Here is a 19,604-nt window from a genome sequence, read left to right on the forward strand (position 1 = left end):
CCACTCCCTTTCTGTCTCCATCATCCAACGGTCTCACTTCCTCCCTTGCCTTGGGTCCCATATTTTGTATAAAGTATTCTATTTGTACGCAACAATCTGGTTGTTCAAAATAATCATTGCCTGCATCTTGCACATCTGTCTGCTGTACTTTTCTTTGTCCTTTGCCCATCCGCAATAACCAGTATCTCTTCCTCTCTCTAAGAGATTCCACGTGCCTATCCCAGACTTTCTTGAATTCAGACACAGTCTCTGTCTCCACCACCTCTTCTGGGAGACTGTTCCACACTACCACCCTTTCTGTAAAAAAAGTATTTCCTTAGATTACTCCTGAGCCTATCACTTCTTAACTTCATCCTATGCCCTCTCATTCCAGAGCTTCCTTTCAAATGAAAGAGACTCAACTCATGTGCATTTACACCATGTATGTATTTAAGCGTCTCTATCATATCTCACTTCTCCCGTATAGATTTCCTGCTGTTGTTGAAACAAAAGAAACCAATGTCTTCCTCTCTTTTTTTAATATCTGGTTTCAATTTCATCCTCAATGCAAAGTGTCTGAAGCATTTTAGCCTTCTGCCCATTTCTACAGCTCTCACTCAGTCACGTTACACTTATCCTCATCAGAAGCCTGATATATGGCTATGCTGACACATCCACAGTTTGTATATAACAAAGAGGGGGAAAAAACTCCAGATGGGCAAACTTGGGGGTGGGGAGAGAGAACAGGAATATGACCATAAAGCTTACATGCTATTATATTTTTTAAAACAAATACCAAAAAAGAAATGGGCTGCAAAAGAGATACTCTGTGGGACAAACTCAGAAAAAAACAAAACTGAGCAGTGAACCAAAACTCAAGCTATATCAATACAAAGTTAAGCAATACTAAACAATTTCAAAGACCCCCCATCACATCTGATTGCTGCGTAATGTACTGGCCAGTCCTTTGTCACAGCTTCATATTTAACCCATAGCAACAATGGTTTTGTGACATAAGGCTGTTTTGATATGATATGAGAATCAAAGATGCAACTACTGAAATGCAGAGCCAGGGTTAAATAGGAGAAAACAGCCTTCTCTCAATACTGGCACTGCTGCACTTTTCCAGGAAATGTTGCTTGCCTGAAACAGGAAAGGGGTTTTGCTTAGGTTGATTTCCTCCCAATGGGTCATACAATTTCTCAGTTCATGTAATATTCTGTTCAGGTGGTTTCTTGAAGTGTATGTGTATAAGCTTAAGGGGGGGGGGGTGTGACTGTGTGCCAGGAGACGCTTGGTATCCCTTTCAGCTGAAGTGCATGTGTGAATGTTCATGGTACACTCCTGATGAAAAACAGGCATGCTCCAGCCTGGGCTCCTCTTTCAGAGCAGACTCCACACTAATTGATTTTCTGATTTATTTAAAATACAGTGAAGCTTAATTTTCTTTTGGCACTTGCCTCTAAAGCTGTGCTCTTTTCCTTTGCCTCCCCTAGAGTAGGGTCAGAGTTAAATGAAGGAAGTAAATGAATTACTGAGCAGACAAAATCAAACCTTGAAAATATTTGTGTTCTGTGAACAGGATAACCAGAAAGTAAGATTTTACCAGAAGAAATGTTTTTACAACATACTGAGAGATTTTTCATTTTTCTCCCTTTTATGGGTTTTGTTTTGTTTTAAATGATTAACTGATTTAAACAGTGCACACTTACACATGAAAAAGAGGAGTGGGGTGGGGAGAGAAGATTATGTGTTCTTCATATTTACATGTGAATTATTGAATCTAGAAAAATTTCAACATGGCGGATGGCTTAACTGTTCCTCTATGACAGGGGTGTCAAAGTCCCTCCTCGAGGGCCACAATCCAATCGGGTTTTCAGGATTTCCCCAATGAATATGCACGACAGCTATTAGCATACAATGAAAGCAGTGCATGCAAATATATCTCATGCATATTCATTGGGGAAATCCTGAAAACCCGACTGGATTGCGGCCCTCGAGGAGGGACTTTGACACCCTTGCTCTATGATGATTTAAACAAAGAATGATAAAATCACTTCCACTTTATGCCCTAGATATACACATTCTCCACCCCTTTTGCATGCTTTCCAAATTTATACTACTATTATTTCTATAGCGTTACCAGATATACAGAGTCACAAAAGAGACAGTCCCTGCTTGAGTGAGCTTACAATCTAAACAAACAAATAGGATGATAGGGTAGGGGTTACAGTTAGAGGGGATGGTTAAACTGCTAGCTAAGATGGTGAGCAATAGTGCTGCCCAATTTGCCAATTCACTTCGGTGGATCGATTTGAAAGGATTCTTTGTCTGAGAAAATTTGACTCACCGATTCAGCAACCAATATGCCTCCTAAAGTAGCAGTGGAAGTGGACGATCAGCAGCAGCATCGCTCTGAACGGGCTGCTCTGCGGCCTGCCCTGCCAGGGCCATCACTAATGACATGGCAAAGGGAAGCCCTGGTGGGGCAGGCCACAAGTAGCCCATTCAGAGCGATGCTGCTGCTGACCATCCACTACCGCTGCTTTATGAGGCCTCAGAGGTATGTCAGGTCTCATTGTGAGAGAATCAGTGCTGCACTGGGGGAGTGAAGCATGGAAAACTACTGCACAGGTGAAGGGGAGGGAGGGTGAAGGGGATGGGTGGGATGAGAGGAAGATGCTGCACATAGGGGGGGGGAGAGAGGAAGAATTGTTGGGATGGAGAGGAAGGGATAGAAAAGGTACAAATGTGGTGAGGGGGAAATCCTGCATATGATGTAGGGGAGGGAGACATGCATGGAGAAGAGAGAGTGTAAAATTATGTCCTACCTGTTAATTTTCTTTCCTTTAGAAGCAGCAGATGAATCCAGAGACCAGTGGGATATAGCTCACATCGACCAGCAGGTGGAGATAGAGAACTGATTTCCAGTTGGCTTTATAGCCTGGTGATCCTCCTGTTGAATCAGTTATGCATATTGCCCCAGCATCCCCGTAAAGGAGCATGAGCCTCAAACCAACGGAAAAAACTTCATTCCAGTGAAAAATTTTGTAATTAGAAACGTAAGAACTAATAATAATAATAATAATAATAATCACCAACAATCTCCTAACCGAACTCAGAATTCCAAAGAACAAGCGAAAGAGATCGAGAGAGAGAGAGAGAGAGAGAGAGAGAGAGACCATCGGGGTGGGGCTCTGGATTCATCTGCTGCTTCTAAAGGAAAGAAAATTAACAGGTAGGACATAATTTTACATTCCTTTGCAAAGCAGCAGATGAATCCAGAGACCAGTGGGATGTAGCAAAGCAAATTCAAACTGGGTGGGAAGTCAAAGTCGCCTCTGCAATCACCGAAGCGCCAAAACTTGCCTCCGCACAGGCTGCCACGTCCAGCCGATAATGCTTAGAAAAGGTGTTTCCCGACGACCATGTAGCCGCCCGGCAAATTTCCTCCAAAGACATACCCCCGGACTCTGCCCACGATGTTGCCAATGCCCGAGTGGAATGGGCACGAAGATGTTCCGGAACAATCTTCCCTGCCAAGAGATAAGCCGACGCAATAGCCTCTTTTACCCAACGAGCTATCGAAGCTTTTGACGCCGCCATACCCTTGTTTGCACCTGCAAATACCACGAAGAGATGATCCGAGCGGCGAAAGTCATTAGTCACCCCTAAATAATGAAGAATCATACGGCGTACATCCAGTAACCGCAATAACGGGAAACGCGCCCCCCAATCCTCCTTCCGAAAGGCCGGGAGGAATAAATTCTGGTTCACATGAAACGAAGAAACCACTTTTGGAAGAAAGGACGGCACCGTCCGCACCGCCACCCCAGCATCCGAAATGCGCAAAAAAGGCTCCCTGCAAGACAGCGCCTGCAGCTCCGACACACGTCTTGCAGACGCCATCGCTACCAAAAATACAGTCTTTAATGTAATATCTTTTAGCGTCGCCGCTGACAGCGGCTCAAACGGCGCCGCCTGCATCCTAGTGAGTACCAGCTTCAAACTCCAAGCTGGACAGGTGCGCCGTACCGGCGGACGGATATGGTGAACCCCCTTAAGGAATCGCACCACATCCGGATGAGATGCTACTGACGAGCGCGACACCCGGCCTCTATAACATGCAATGGCCGCCACCTGAACCTTAATCGAGTTATAGGCTAACCCTTTAGAAACGCCTTCCTGTAGAAAAGACAGAATAGCCGCTATAGACGCCTGGAAGGGCGCAATACTCTGCTTCCCGCACCAATTCTCAAAAACTTTCCAAACTCTAGCATAAGAGGTAGACGTAGACATCTTCTTCGCTCTAAGAAGAGTTGCAATAACCTGATCCGAATAGCCCTTTTTAGTCAACCGCGACCGTTCAATAGCCAGGCCGTAAGACCAAAGTGGGCCGGATTGTCCATGGAGATTGGACCCTGGGTCAGCAAGTCCGGAGTCACCTGGAATTTCAACCGATCGCCTGTCGCGAGTTGCATCAGATCCGCGTACCAAGACCGACGCGGCCAATCTGGAGCCACTAGGATCACTCTGCCCTGAAAGAGAGCGATGCGTTGTAAGACTCGACCGATCATCGGCCAAGGGGGGAATACATACAGAAGGGCATTCGGAGGCCACGGGAGAGCTAAAGCGTCCACCCCCTCCGAGCCCTTCTCTTTCCGTCTGCTGAAGAACCGAGGCCGCTTTGTGTTGCGGGATGAGGCCATGAGATCCATGTCTGGCAGCCCCCACCGAAGGACCAGCAGCTCGAACGCCCTTGGAGACAACTCCCATTCGCCGGGATCGAGACGATTCCTGCTGAGAAAGTCCGCTTGAATGTTTTCGCGACCCGCAATGTGTGCTGCTGAAAGAAGCGGAACATGCCTTTCCGCCCACTGAAACAGCAGCATCGCCTCTTCGGCCAGTCGAGGACTCCGAGTTCCCCCTTGACGATTGATATATGACACCGCCGTGACACTGTCCGAAAAGATCCTGATCGGCTGGCCCCGAATCATGGCCTGAAACTCTCGTAGCGCAAGCCTTATCGCTCTCAGTTCCAACAGATTGATGGAACAGTGTGCCTCTCCCGAGGACCACACTCCCTGCACGGAAGCTTGCCGGCACTGAGCCCCCCATCCTCGGAGACTGGCATCTGTCGTTATCACGACCCAATCCGGCGTCGCTAGCGGCATGCCCCGGAACAGATGGACCTCGGCCAGCCACCAGTGCATGCCGCGAGCCACCCGCGGACTCCAACGGAGCCGGCGACAATAGTCTAGAGAAGCCGGGGACCACCGAGAAAGAAGCGACATCTGCAGGGGCCTCATATGGAACCGAGCCCAGGGAACCACTTCCAGAGTCGCCACCATCGAGCCTAGAACCTGAACATAATCCCAAACCCGAGGATTGGGCGACCCGAGAAGCCCTCGAATTTGAGACTGTAATTTCTCTCCCCTTTCCCGGGGAAGAAACACCATTCCTAGGCCAGTTTCGAATCTGACCCCCAGGTGCACCAAAGACTGAGAAGGGGACAGAGAACTCTTGGGAAAGTTGACGATCCACCCTAGCGACTGAAGGAGCGAGATTACCCGTTGAGTGACCTCCACACTCTCTTGCCTGGACGACGCGCGGATTAACCAGTCGTCTAAGTACGGGTGAACCCGAATCCCTTCTTTGCGTAAAAAGGCAGCCACCACCACCATCACCTTCGAAAAGGTGCGGGGAGCCGTTGCCAGGCCAAAGGGCATAGCCCGAAATTGATAATGCTGGCCGAGGATCGCAAACCTCAGAAACTTCTGATGCGGAGGCCAGATTGGAATATGGAGGTACGCCTCTTTGAGATCGAGGGACGTGAGAAACTCTCCTGGCCGTACGGCCGCAATCACTGAGCGAACCGTTTCCATCCTGAAATGGCGAACACTGAGAAATTGGTTGACTGCTTTTAGATCCAACACTGGCCTGAAGGAACCCCCCTTTTTTGGAACAACAAAATAAAGGGAATAAATACCGCGGCCTACCTCCTCCGGCGGTACCGGTACTACCGCCCCTAGATCCAGGAGAATTTGAAGAGTTAAGCGGACCGACTCTCCCTTGGCCGCTCCATTGCACGGGGATACCAAGAAAGAATCGGCGACGGGAGCGGCGAATTCTAATTTGTACCCTTCTTGAATAATATCTAACACCCAACGATCCGACGTGATCTTGGCCCACTCCGCCCAAAACGCCGACAGGCGTCCCCCTAGTGGAAAAGCAGAGGGGGCCAAGACCCCGTCATTGCGTGGCGCGACTTGCCGGGGTACGAGCTGGCTGACTGGAAGCGGGTTTCGCCGTACGAAAGGAACCTCTCTGACGCCCCTTAGGTCTAGCCGAAGAAAAGGCACCATACGCGGAACCAAAGAACGGTTTCCCAGACCTATACCTCCTCACCTCCCTGAAACGAGGTCTGGATGACGAGGACTTCAAAGGGGGCCTAGGCCTATCTTCCGGTAACCGCTGGGTTTTGGTATCTCCAAAATCCTTTACCAATCTCTCTAACTCTTCCCCAAACAATAAACCCCCTTTAAAAGGGAGTTTCACAAGACGAAGCTTAGACGCCGCATCTGCCGCCCAATGTCGCAGCCATAAAGACCTGCGAGAGACCACAGACAGTGACATTTGTTTCGCCGAAGCGCGAATAATATCATACAAGGAATCCGCTAGATAAGCCAAACCCGATTCCAAATCAACCAGTTCCGAAGGAACAGCACCCCCGGACTCCATCAAATTATCCGCCATCCCTTGAGACCACTGCAGACAGGCTCTTGCCGCATACGAGCTGCAGACTGCGGCCTGCAAAGTTACTGCAGCAACCTCAAAAGATAACTTCAGCGAAGATTCAACCTTCCTATCTTGGGCATCCTTTAATGTAACCCCCCCCTCTACAGGCAAGGTCGTCCGTTTGGTAACCGCGGCTACCAGAGCATCCACCTTAGGCAATTTAAATTTCTCAAGTTTGTACGGGTCAACCGGATACAAAAGCCGCATGGCCTTAGCTACCCGTAACCCGGCATCCGGCGTATCCCATTGAGCCGAAATCAGCTCCTGCATGGCTTCATGCACCGGAAAGGCCTTCGGTGGTCTACGGGTACCTGCCATAAGAGGGTTACCTAAAACTTTCGAATCCACCTGAGAAATATTTAAACTCAGTAAAGCTTTTGAAATTAAGGAGGAAAGTTCTTCCCGATGGAAAAGACGGAGCGCGGAAGGGTCATCCACTTCCCTACACTGGGGATCCTCCTCTTCCCACTCCTCTACCTCACCTTCCTCCAACAACTCAGGAAGGGAAAAAGGGGAAACAACCATAGGCTCGTCCGCGGACGCAAGCCTGCGTTTTTTAAATATCGGCGATTTCACCGGAGAACCATCCCCCTTCGCCGTCTCCCCCGCATCCACTTTCAAAGGAACAGGTGGGGGCACAGCAGGCACCGGCAAACTCACCGAGACCGGAGGAGCAGGCTGACTGCACTGCAGCATGAAAGCCTTATGCATTAACATCACAAACTCTGGGGTGAACGAGCCAAGTCCACCCGCTGAAGCTCCCCCCTGTTCGGCGCCGGAGAGCAGAGCCCCTGCGCCCTCCCGCACTTCCGACTCCCCCCCCTCCGCCGACCCCCCTTCGGCCGTGGCCATACCACGCCGTGAGGCCGAGCCGACCGCAAGGGGCGGGGACGCCGAGCGCGCTTCCCGGACGCGAGAACTGGCTCCCTCGCCTGCCTGCAAAACATAATCCTCAGCTGATGCGTCTAAGCACCCCGCTGAGCACAAGCCCGCCGGTGTTCGACGCTTCCCACAGCGTGAACACCGCTGACGAGCCTCTTCCGCCATCACCACGCCCCCCTCCCGACCGGACCGGCACTCGAGGCGGCACCAACAAAAGAAATACAAATGAAGTTCAGTACTCACCACGCTCTCAGCCCGCCCCCTTCAGTCAGGAAAAAGCTGGTAATTAATCCAAAGCTACCTAACCAGGGCACAGCTCAGCACAGGCAGAAGCGTTTCTCTTTTTTTTTTTTTTTTTTTTTTTAAACTGGAATGAAGAAACAAACGCTGAGAGCAGGCAAAAACCCTCAATCACTCGGAGGGGAGGGTGGAGCAGGGACCTGGGAGGGCCCAGGTGTAACTCCTAAAGCCGGCACCAATCAGCCAGGCACCCCTATCCAAGCTGAAGAGCCAAAGGCTCAACAGAGGAGACTAGAAGATCACCAATCCACCAGGCACTCGTTAGATTCCAGGAGCTAAGATAGAGCTCCACCACCGCTGGGAGATAGAGCAAAACTGATTCAACAGGAGGATCACCAGGCTATAAAGCCAACTGGAAATCAGTTCTCTATCTCCACCTGCTGGTCGATGTGAGCTATATCCCACTGGTCTCTGGATTCATCTGCTGCTTTGCAAAGGAAGGAGAAATTCTGGACATAGGGTGGAGGGCACGGAGAGATGGTGCATGGGGAGAGAGAAAGAAATGTTGTACATCATAACGGAGAGGCGCAAAGGAAAGATGCTGCATGGAAGGGAATACAGAGGTTTGACTCAGGGCACAAGGCACAGAGAGAGAGAGAGAGAAATGGCAGATAGTGGGAAAGAAACAAATGTTGGATATGGCAGTGGAAGGTAGAAAAAAATAATTTCATTTTCTATTTTGTGATTACAATATGTCAGATTTGAAATGTGTATCCTGCCAGAGTTGGTGTTAGCAAGTGTGAGCTAGGACCTAACAGAGAGAGGAAAAGACTTTTTGTTTACACCACAGCATCGGCATGGGGTTGGAGAAGGAAAAGGGGGATGTAAAGGATACAAAATAAACCCATCAGAACGTTTGGAAAAAACAAAAACAAAACCCTGATTGGGCAGGTAAATCAAATCAAAATTGTTTTTCCTGAATCATGCAGCACTAGTGAGCAGAGGGCAAAGGGAAGTAGGGTTATGAGTTGAAGGCTGTCTCAAAAAGATGGGGTTTCAGCCTACTTTTAAATAAGGGAAAGGGGCATGGCGGACAGGCTCAGGTAGTTTATTCTGTTGGGTTGTAGAGAATAAAGTATGGTAAGCACATGCTAGTGTTTACCACAGCATAGTAAAAGGACCCCTTAGTGACTTAAAGCCTATTCACTTGATACTGGCAGAAGACAAATCAAAAATTTGGGAAAATCAAATAGAAATCATATTTTAAAATTTCTTTAAATTTCATCAGCAAAAGATCTTTTTACCAAATTTGTTACAACTATTCTTGGTAATCCAAGAACAACCTCTCTACCATTAAAAAAAGGATATACTTGGGGGAGTAAAATGGAGGGGTGGCCTAGTGGTTAGAGCTGCTGCCTCAGTACCCGAAGGTTGTAAATTTGATCCCAGCCTGCTCTTTGTAACTTTGGGCAAGTCACTTAACTCTCCATTGCCCCAGGTACCATAGTTAGATTGCAGTGGCGTGCAACCTTAACCTTGGCCAACCAGAGCTTCAGGCCCCTCTCCGGTATATCACAGAATGCACCAGTGAGGGGAAGGATCGCCATTTTGAAGAGATGGGCCTGCAGGACGGAGGGAATAGGCATCCTTCTGGCCAGTCATCGTAAGCAAGGTAAGGGGGAGGGGGTCATCAGAGGCATAGAGGGGGTTGCGTGGTGGTAGGAGGGAGTGGGTATCTCTCCCACTGCCATAGTGGTAGGTTTCCTTGTCTGGCAACAGGAGGGAGTGGGCATCTCTCCCACTGCTCTGTGAGTGGGAGTTTGTTTGACTTCAGCAGCGGGAGAGAATGGGCATCCCTCCTGTCGATCTTTGATTTGTTGGTTTATAAAAAAAAAAATTTTCATTTATTCTGAACATGTGCCCATCGCCATAATCAGCGATGGGCACATGCAAATTTAGCGATTCTTCACTACTCTCCACCAACCTCATTTGCACGCGAGGTTTTTGAAATCGCTATAACAGCAGCTGTGACAGTGGCCCATCGGATTTTACCACAAAGGTTTAAGAATCTAGTACTCAGTAAGATGAGCTAAACCAGGGGTGACCAACCTCAACCCTCACCCAAGTTGGGCTTTCAGGATTTCCATAATGAATATGCATGAGATCTATTTGCATACAATGGAGGCAGGGCATGCAAATAATCTCATGCATATTCATTGGAGAAATTCTGAAAACCTGGATAGATTGAGGCTCTCAAGGACTGAGTATATTACTGCAATATGTATCTTTAACCAAGGATAATGTGTATTTGTGCTGAACAATGGCACATCTTGGTTTCTTTCTAAGAGTCACCTATAACATTTTCTAGTTCTCCTTTTGTCTTCTGTATTGATATGAACAAACTTAAGTTCTGTATCACTGCCACCTTTCTGAAATCTATCCTTCAGAGTTGTATACAGACTGACATTATGTAGTGTAGAACTGCAGATTCCATTAAAAAAATACTTTGGGCAATAGAGACTGCAATATTTTGATACTTGAGCAGATGGCAGCTGTTTCCCAATGATGTAGGCCTATAAAATGGTGGCCAGCATTTAAGGTGCCAATGTGTGATTGACATGCAATCGGCAGGTGCTTCTTAGGTGGCTGCCGAGATCAGTGTCCTTTAGAGAATCTGGCCTTTAGGGCTCCTTTTATGAAGGTGCGTTAAGGCCTTAACGCGCGAATAGCGCGCGCTAGCCGCTACCGCCTCCTCTTGAGCAGGGGGTAGTTTTTCGGCTAGTGTGCACTAATCCGGTGCGTGCGCTAAAAATGCTAGCGCACCTTCGTAAAAGGAGCTCAGGCCATATGTGGACATTGGCACTGAATATCTGGGACTAATTTTTGTTGTTCTGGCCACCAGGGATTATGCAAATCCTGGCACTCCTTGGAGCGTTTAGCAGAGAAAACATTTGCACGGATACTTTCCTCTTTGAGAATTATTTAACCCCAACAGAAGATACTTGTGCTTAGAGTTATTCAGATTGTCCCGATATCCCGATATAAGTGGTTGCACTGAAACATGGCACCATGTTGAGGCCTTCTGAACTTCCAATGTTTTGGGGCATTACTTTTATACAGACCTGACAGTCTAGGGCAGGGGTCTCAAAGTCCCTCCTTGAGGGCCGCAATCCAGTCGGGTTTTCAGGATTTCCCCAATGAATATGCATGAGATCTATGTGCATGCACTGCTTTCAATGTATATTTTTCATTGGGGAAATCCTGAAAACCAGACTGGATTGCGGCCCTCAAGGAGGGACTTTGAGATCCCTGGTCTAGGGTTTATTTTCAGTAAATATTGTGTTTCTCAAGTCTTGACTCCCAGGTTCCTATTTATTTTTTAATTGTCCGTCCCCTTCTTTTTCATTTGGATTAGAATATTGACTATTGTAATCCAGCAGACAATACTATCATTATTTTTGAGGTTATATTTGCAAAGCACCCACTGTGACAAGTATTATTCCCTTGCACAACCAGTGAGAAAAATGGCAAAGAAACATCTGCCTGAAATGTTTTGCAAAAGCATAATTGATTGCAGAACGCCCACGATGAATTAGAAATTTTATTTAAGAACCCAGACTACTTATTTCCCCCCTTGCAGCTGCTTACATGGCTTTATTTGAATACAAGAAAACTCTTAAGCATTCATTTTAGTTGTCTTTAATTGAATAATTTTTCTAGGTAATAATTTAGGGAGAGTTTTAAACTGTTCATGCTTCCAAGAGTCATTACTAGCTGGCATATAGCATCATGTCCGCTATGCCAACTAAAATACTGTACTGTGCTTTAAATGTTACTGGAACTCCCTGCAGCCCAGATGTGTTGAGAACTCCCAATGATATAATGCAGGCAATCAGTATATTTACATGAAAAAGTATTTTGAATATCCTTTTCCAGTTATCTGGAATGAGATAACAGTGCAGTTAATTGGAAGCATATGGACACTAAGGCACATCAGGATTTCTCTGTTCCAGACATAAAATCAGCATCTCCTGGATGAGCCTTTTCTCTCCTTTATATACTTTTATAGGCTTATGAAGAGGCAGAACAAACGCTCTTAACCAGAAAAGTTTACTTCACTAGCAAGTTCAAAGTGCACTCCACACTTCTCTAGGCACAGAGATCAAAAGTGAGCCTTTTTGGGTTATAAATAGAAAAAGAGAGGAGAGCATAGAAAGTGCCTTAGAGGAAGCTGACACTTAAATTACAATTACTTTCAGAATTTGCTGATTTAGTTAAATTTAAGGTCTTAGTGATTGCATTCAAAGCTATGAAAGCTGACCTGGGCGCAGTACTTTTTGATGCTCTTATTCAACTCATCACAACTATTGAGATCTGTTATTGAAAGACTAGTCCAGTGTTTTTCAACCTTTTTTGGGCAAAGGCATACTTGTTTCATGAAAAAAATCACGAGGCACACCACCATTAGAAAATGTTAAAAAATTTAACTCTGTGCCTATATTGACTATATATAAAGTAATTCACTTGAGTGCCACCGCCGCCATCGGGAACAGGCCGGCGCCAAGTTCTCCCTGCTTCTCTTCCCCGCGGGGCCGACCAACTCTCGCCACCCGTCGTCAATTCTAACTTCGGAGAGGACGTTCTAGGCCAGCCAGGCAGCGATTGACTGGCCCAGAACGTCCTCTCCGACGTCAGAATTGACGCGAGTGGCGAGAGTTGGCCGGCCCCACAGGGAAAAGCAGGGAGAACTTGGCGCCGGCCTGTTCCCGATGGCGGCAGTGGCACTCAAGTGGCTAAAGAGCCGCAGTTTGCTGGCCTAGGGACAACACTGGAGGGTGGCCAGCTGTGCACCCCCTTGGGACGTAAACCCGGGGTGGGGCAGACCGCCCCCCCCACCCTGGTATGCCACTATCTGTACCTCACTCCCTCCCTATGACCAAAAATTCTCCTTTCTTCTATTCCCCATATACACAACCATCTCTTTCCCTCCCTTCCTCTCTCCAAAGTCCATGCCTTCTGTGTCCAAACACTCATTCCCTCCCCCACCTCAACATCTCTTTCCCTCCCTTCCTCTCTCCCAAGTCCATTTCTTCTGTGTCCAAAAACGCATTCCCTCCCCCACCTCAGCATCTCTTTCCCTCCCTTCCTCTCTCCCAAGTCCATGCCTTCTGTGTCCAAAAACCCATTCCATCCCCCACCTCAGCATCTCTTTCCCTCCCTTCCTCTCTCCCAAGTTCATGCCTTGTGTCCAAAACGCACTCCCTCCCCCCTTTTGTGTTCCGTGTTTGCCTCCCAGCCCATCTTTGCAACTTTCTCAGCAAAACGAAGCTCAAGCCGCGAGGTTTGTCTTCTGCTTCCTGCCTGCCCTGCCGCGCACAAATAGCCGAACGGAAGTATTCTCCGACGTCAGCGCTGACGTCGGAGGGCAGGCTTTGCTTAAGCCCTCCCTCCGACATCAGCGCTGACATCGGGGAACGCTTGCGATCGGCTATATGTTAGCTGCAGGGCAGGCAGGAACAGAAGACGAGCCTCGCGGCTCGAGATGTATTGAACTCCGCGGGTCCCCCGTCCAGCTCTCTCCTGTCCACGTGGGGCGGACCGCCCCTCTCCCTAGACTGTGGCCTAGGACCCTGGGGGAGCCCGGGCCCCCTGTCAGCTCCGGGCCCCTGAATGCAGGACTGGTGGTACTGCCCTGATGGTGGCCCTGACCGTACGGCACACCAGGCAACATCTCGTGGCACACTAGTGTGCCGCGGAACAGCGGTTGAAAAACACTGGACTAGTCTTTAAGCCCGTTACATTAACGGGTGCCAGAATAGATGTGTCTGTCTGTCTTTCTTTCTCGCTCCTTGGCCGCTGGTTGTCTTTCTGGCCCCCTGTCTGTTTGTCATTCTTTCTGTCTGTGTCTCTCCCTGGCCCCTTGTCTGTCTGTCTTTCTTTCTGTCTGTCCCTCTGTCTCTCTCCCTGGCCCCATGCCTATCTCTCTCTGGCCCCCCCGAGCAAACCAAGATTGCTGCCTGCCCCCCAGCACACCCCTCCCCTTAAAGCAGCTCCTTTTCCCTCTCCCCCTCCACTTTTTTCTGTCTGTCTCTCTCTGGCCCCCCTGAGCAAACCAAGATTGCTGCCTGTCCCCCAGCACACCCCTCCCCCCAAAGCAGCCCCTTTTCCCTCTCACCCTCCACTTCCCTGTGCAGCAGTAGCAGCCGGACGCCTCGCAGCACCTCGAAGGACACCCTCCTGCCGTTGCTCTCACTGCCGCACGCACCGCAAGCTGATGCACAGGCCACAAGCCGCCGCAAGCCACAAATGGAACATGGCACGGAAGCACAAATCACAGCGGCAGGGATCACGCCGTTTCAACTGCGCATGCGCGGGTAAGGGTTTTATTATAGAGGATTGCTTACTCTCCTCCCTCACAAGTATGTCTATCTTTCACCGCTACCCTCTTAATTCCTTTACAAGGAACTATACAAATTTCACTACTATGGTTTAAGTCCTCTCTTAAGACCTACCTATTTAGCCAAGCTTCTGGGATGGGTTAGGAATTGTTCTGTCCTTTTTTCTTATTTACTACTCCTCTTTTTGATTCTTTTATGGTGTAAAAACCACATTGATATTAATTAAGTAGCAGTATTATCAAATCTTGTAATAAACAAACAGTTGTTTGCATTCAGCCAGTAAAAACATATGCTAGCCAGAGTCAGTCTTAGCTTCTATAGGTTTTGTTAATTAGTAAGCAGTATATAAAAACTATTTAACAATAATCATTATCATTATAATAATAGTACATTTTAAGATAATTTATCACGTATATTTTATCGTTCTATGGGACAGCTGCAGCTCGAATACTGTGTGCGGTTCTGGTCACTAGTTCTCAAAACAGATATAGCGGAATTAGATAAAGTACAGAGAAGGGCGACAAAAATGATAAAACGGATGGGACAACTTCCCTCTGAGGAAAGGCTAAAGCAGCTAGGGCTCTTCAGCTTGAAGAAGAGATGGCTCAGGGGTGATGATAGAGGTTTATAAAATAATGAGTGGAGTAGAAAGGGTAGATGTGAATTACTTGTTCACTCTTTTAAAAAATACTAGGACTAGGAGACATATGATGAAGCTACTAAGTAGCAGATTTAAAACAAACCGTAGAAAATATTTCTTCACACAACATGTAATTAAACTCTGGAATTAATTGCCAGAGAATGTGGTGAAATCAGTTAGCTTAGTGAGGTTTAAAAAAGGCTTGGATAATTTCCTAAAAGGGAAGTCCATAGGCCATTATTGAGATGGCTTGGAGAAATCCACTGCTTATTCCTAGGATAAGCAGCATAGAATCTGTTTTGCTACTTGGGATCTAGCTAGGTACTTAGGATGGTCACTGTTGGAAACAGGATATTGGGCTTGATGGGCCTTCGGTCTGTCCCAGTATGGCAATTCTTATGTTATGTTCTTTAATTAGTGTAAATCATGGATATTAAGGGAGTACTTATTAAGGTTTTACAGCCATAACGTATGTTATGTGACCCTTAACATATGTTAAAAAGCAATATTTCTTACATTACTGTAACCCACATTAATATAAGTTACCACACGATTACAAATAATGAGATGAATAGAATGCAAGAGACCTTAGTCTTACATTAAACAAACAGCATTGCCCAGGAAAAAGAAAGCAAGCTAAAAGGAGCCAGATTTAAAAAAAAAAAAAAAGCTTATTCTTCTCCCCCCCAATGCATTTTGTATATCCAAACAGGTTGCCAAGGTGTATATATCTCTCAAACACAAACAAGATGAATTACGCCTAATAAATCTGAATCCAAAATTCTGGATTGCTGAAAAACACATTAACAATTCAAGGATGAAAGAGAGCAAGGAAAAGGCTGATCAGTCAATAAGGCACAGACATGAACTCTTCTCTCTGACCTACTGGAATAATAATGTTCTTGCTGCTCTGAAGGGTAACTCTTAGAAGCTGGTCTGCTCCTCCATGACAAAACACAATCCACAGGGGAGATACTGGAGGGGCTTCCCAAGCACCTTGCATGGGGTCCAGTTACTCCAAAGGTGCCTACATCTAAAGAAGGCATTAGTTACGCTGGAGAAAGACTTAAGCAATTGATTACAAGGTTAATTCCCTCTTGTCCCCAAGGAAAGATTAGCAAGAGTCAACAGGTCTAAGATAAACATCACTGTCTATATTTAAATAATAGGGGTTGAAGTAAAAGAGCAGGTTTCTAGGTTCTCCTTTAGTGCTTCAAAAACAAATTTCCTAATAGCAAAAGACTTGACATCCTGTGAAATACAAAGTGCAGGGCTTGAAATTCTCATTAGTTCCCTAGTGCCTAGGTACCATAGACAGATTTAAAATCAATACAGCAATAAGCAGTGGAAGAGCTCAAGCAAGGCCACCTTCCCAGAGAAGGAGCTAGTTTGATGATCCATGTCTAGGGTAGGTCAAGGAAAAACATACTGTATGAGCAGATTTTGCATGAAATGAAAAAAGGCACCTCTCAGTATGTTGCTGGAAGATATTCTTGAATGCCCAACTATTTTGATACTTTATGACATTACCGTTAAAAAGTTAAGATTTTATATATTATTGGTGATTTATAATAAGCATGAGACTTCACTCTTTATTTTCTCTGTTTCGTATCAAGTGCACATACAACACTTTTGCTGTCGGGCAACAAAATACTCTCCTGAAACCCAGGATGCTCAATTTGCCCCGACAATTTTATAGTAGTGAAAACGTACATCTTCTCCAGGGTAGAATATGGAAGCTAAGAATGGATGTATATAGCAGCGAGATTATAAAGAAAATATAGGCATATGAAATGTGGTAATACAGAAATATTCTGAAGATTAGCTGGAAGAACTTAGAAATATAGAAACATGATGGCAAATAAAGGCCGCAGCATCCACTATCTCCTCCTCTCCCTAAGAGATCCCATGTGCCTGTCCCACGCTTTCTTGAATTCAGACATAGTCTGTCTCCACCACCTCTACTTGGAGGCTATTCCACGCATCTACCAACTTTTCTGTAAAAAATATTTCCATAGATTACTCCTGAGCCCATCACCAATTAACTTCATCCTTTGCCCTCAAATGAGACTCGCCTCATATGCATTTATGCCATCTAGATATTTAAACGTCTCTATCATATATCCCCTCTCCCAACTTTCCTCCACAGCATACATATTGAAATCTTTAAGTCTGTCCCCATATACCTTATGATGAAGAACATTAACCATTTTAGTAGCCTTTCTCTGGACCAACTCCATCCAGTTAATATATTTTTGAAGGTGTGGTATCTAGAATTGTAACACAATATTCTAAATGAAGTCGCACCAGAGTCTTATATATGGGCATCAATATCTCCTTTTTCCTACTGGCCATACACCTCCCTATGCACCCTAACATTCTTCTAGCTTTCGCTGTCACCTTTTCATCCTGTTTAGCCACCTTAAGATCATCACATACTATCACACCCAAGTCCCACTCCTCTTTTGTGCACAAACGTTCTTCACCCCCTAAACTGTACCGTTCCCTTGGATTTCTTCCATCCCAAGTGCATGTTCTTGCATTTCTTAGCATTAATTCTTAGCTGTCAAATTTCAGACCATTCTTCAAACTTTGCTAGGTCCTTCCTCATGTTATTCACTCCATCAGGGCTGTCTACTCTATTACAGATTTTGGTATTATCCGTAAAGAGGCAATCTTACCTGCCAGCTCTTCAGCAATATCACTTACAAAAATGTTAAAAAGAACAGATGTAAGAACCAAATATTGAGGCACACGACTGGTAACATCCATTTCCTCAGAGTGATCTCCATTGACCGCTACCCTCTGTCACTTTCCACTCAACCAATTCCTGACCCAATCCGTCACTTGGGCACTCAGTTTATTTAATAGACCCCTGTGTGGAACACTGTCATAGGCTTTGCTAAAATCTTAATACCTTTCACATCTAGTGCACTCCCTCTATCCAATTCAGATTTGTCTGACAAGACTTGCCTCTAGTGAATGTATGTTGCCTCAGGTTCTGCACTATTCTCTATTTTAAGAGCATTTCCATTAATCTACTTACCACAAATGTCAGAGAGGGACCACATCTGCCCTTCTCCAGTCCTCCGGTATCAGTCCCGACTCTAGAGAAGCATTCAAAAGGTCAGCCTGCAGAGCTGCCAGAACTTCCCTAAGTTCCTTCAAAGAAAGAATGAGATGATAGGCGATAGAAGAGCCTTAAAAACCTGGTCATGAATCCAGAGATTGTGGTCATTTTAGAAGGCTAATGTAGCATTTGCCATTGTAAACGTACTACGTGTCTAAACAGTGCTTTTATAAAAGCCACAAATTACATGGGTAGTTCTACAGCATACAGTTTTGAATGGCTATGTTAAAAGGGTGTTTTGAATGAGACCAAAAAAATGTGCATTTATTTCCAGTTTCACAACAGCCAACACAAGCATACCTAAAAAGAAAACACTCGCACGTACAAAACAGATGTCAGAATTTGACATCTGCTGCAAAGAAGGCATGCAAACCAAATATACATTTGGACCTGAGGTTTATTTGAATCATTGAAGGGACAATCATATTAACTCCACTGAAGTTTAAAACCATCTCAAAATTCCAAAAAGTAAATAATTTTTTTAGCTTGGATTACTTCTTCCTAGGCTTCCAGTTTTGTAAATACAGTGGTACCTTGGTTTACGAGCATAATCCGTTCCAGAAGCATGTTCGTAATCCAAAGTATTTGTATATCAAAGCAACTTTCCCCATAGGCCATAATGGCAACGCTGACAATTCGTTCCACAACCTAAAAGGTGCCAAGGAACTGGAAGTGGCGAGGGGTGGCCCAGGGGTGTGTACCTGTCGTGTGACGGGTGCTGCAGCGCCGCCTCAAGGAAATACCTCCAAGAACCCCTGAGCACACACAGCGCTGCCTTCATGTTGGAGAGCCTCTGAGCCCATGCAGCCGAACGCCGTCCCACCTGCACGTTGCGTATGATCACGCATGTTGATGAATGATGTTGTGCGTGATCATACGCAATGTGAAGGTGGGACGGCACTCGGCTGCGTGGGCTCAGAGGCTCTCCAACATGATGCGGAGGCACCCGGCGTGGAAGGCTGGCTGGTGGACGGAAGAGGCATCCCCCTGAAGCGGCGCTGCCTGCAGCTGTAAGTGCTCGTTTATCGGGGCAGTGCTCGGTTTATGAGACAAAAGTTTGCCGAGTGTTTTGCTCATCTTGCAAAACACTCGCAAACCGCGTTACTTGCAAACTGAGGTCCCACTGTATACAGCATTTATACATGTACATGCTAACAGACAAAAGGTTGGAAAATAAGTGCTTACACATGTAAAACTCTGAATGATGCTATTCTGGTTTGAATGTTTTCCTTTATAAAATGGTTGTTCTTGCCATAAGTGCTGCAAATGTACTTCACATGCACATGTACTTCACTCTATCCCAACGTCTCTCAAACTTTTTTAGCTCTGGCACACAAAACAGAAACATAGAAGATGACGGCAGAAAAGGGCCATAGCCCAACAAGTTCGCCCACTCTAATGACCTACCCCCCTTGATTTTACCTCCCTAGAGAACCCACGTGTGTATCCCATTTCCTTTTAAAATCTGGCACGCTACTGGCCTCAATCACCTGAAGCGGAAGTTCATTCCAATGATCAACCACCCTTTCGGTGAAGA

The 19,604-nt window shown here is 46.3% G+C and overlaps 1 protein-coding gene across 4 annotated transcripts in view; it reads right to left on the reverse strand.

Moving 5' to 3' along the window:
• STX8 (syntaxin 8) overlaps positions 1-19,604 on the reverse strand; it is a 244,489-nt gene that overhangs the window by 102,584 nt on the left and 122,301 nt on the right. The gene's annotated exons all lie outside the window — the stretch shown is intronic.

The sequence above is a fragment of the Geotrypetes seraphini genome, chromosome 10 (genome assembly GCF_902459505.1).
Source record: "Geotrypetes seraphini chromosome 10, aGeoSer1.1, whole genome shotgun sequence".
NCBI lineage: Eukaryota > Metazoa > Chordata > Amphibia > Gymnophiona > Dermophiidae > Geotrypetes > Geotrypetes seraphini.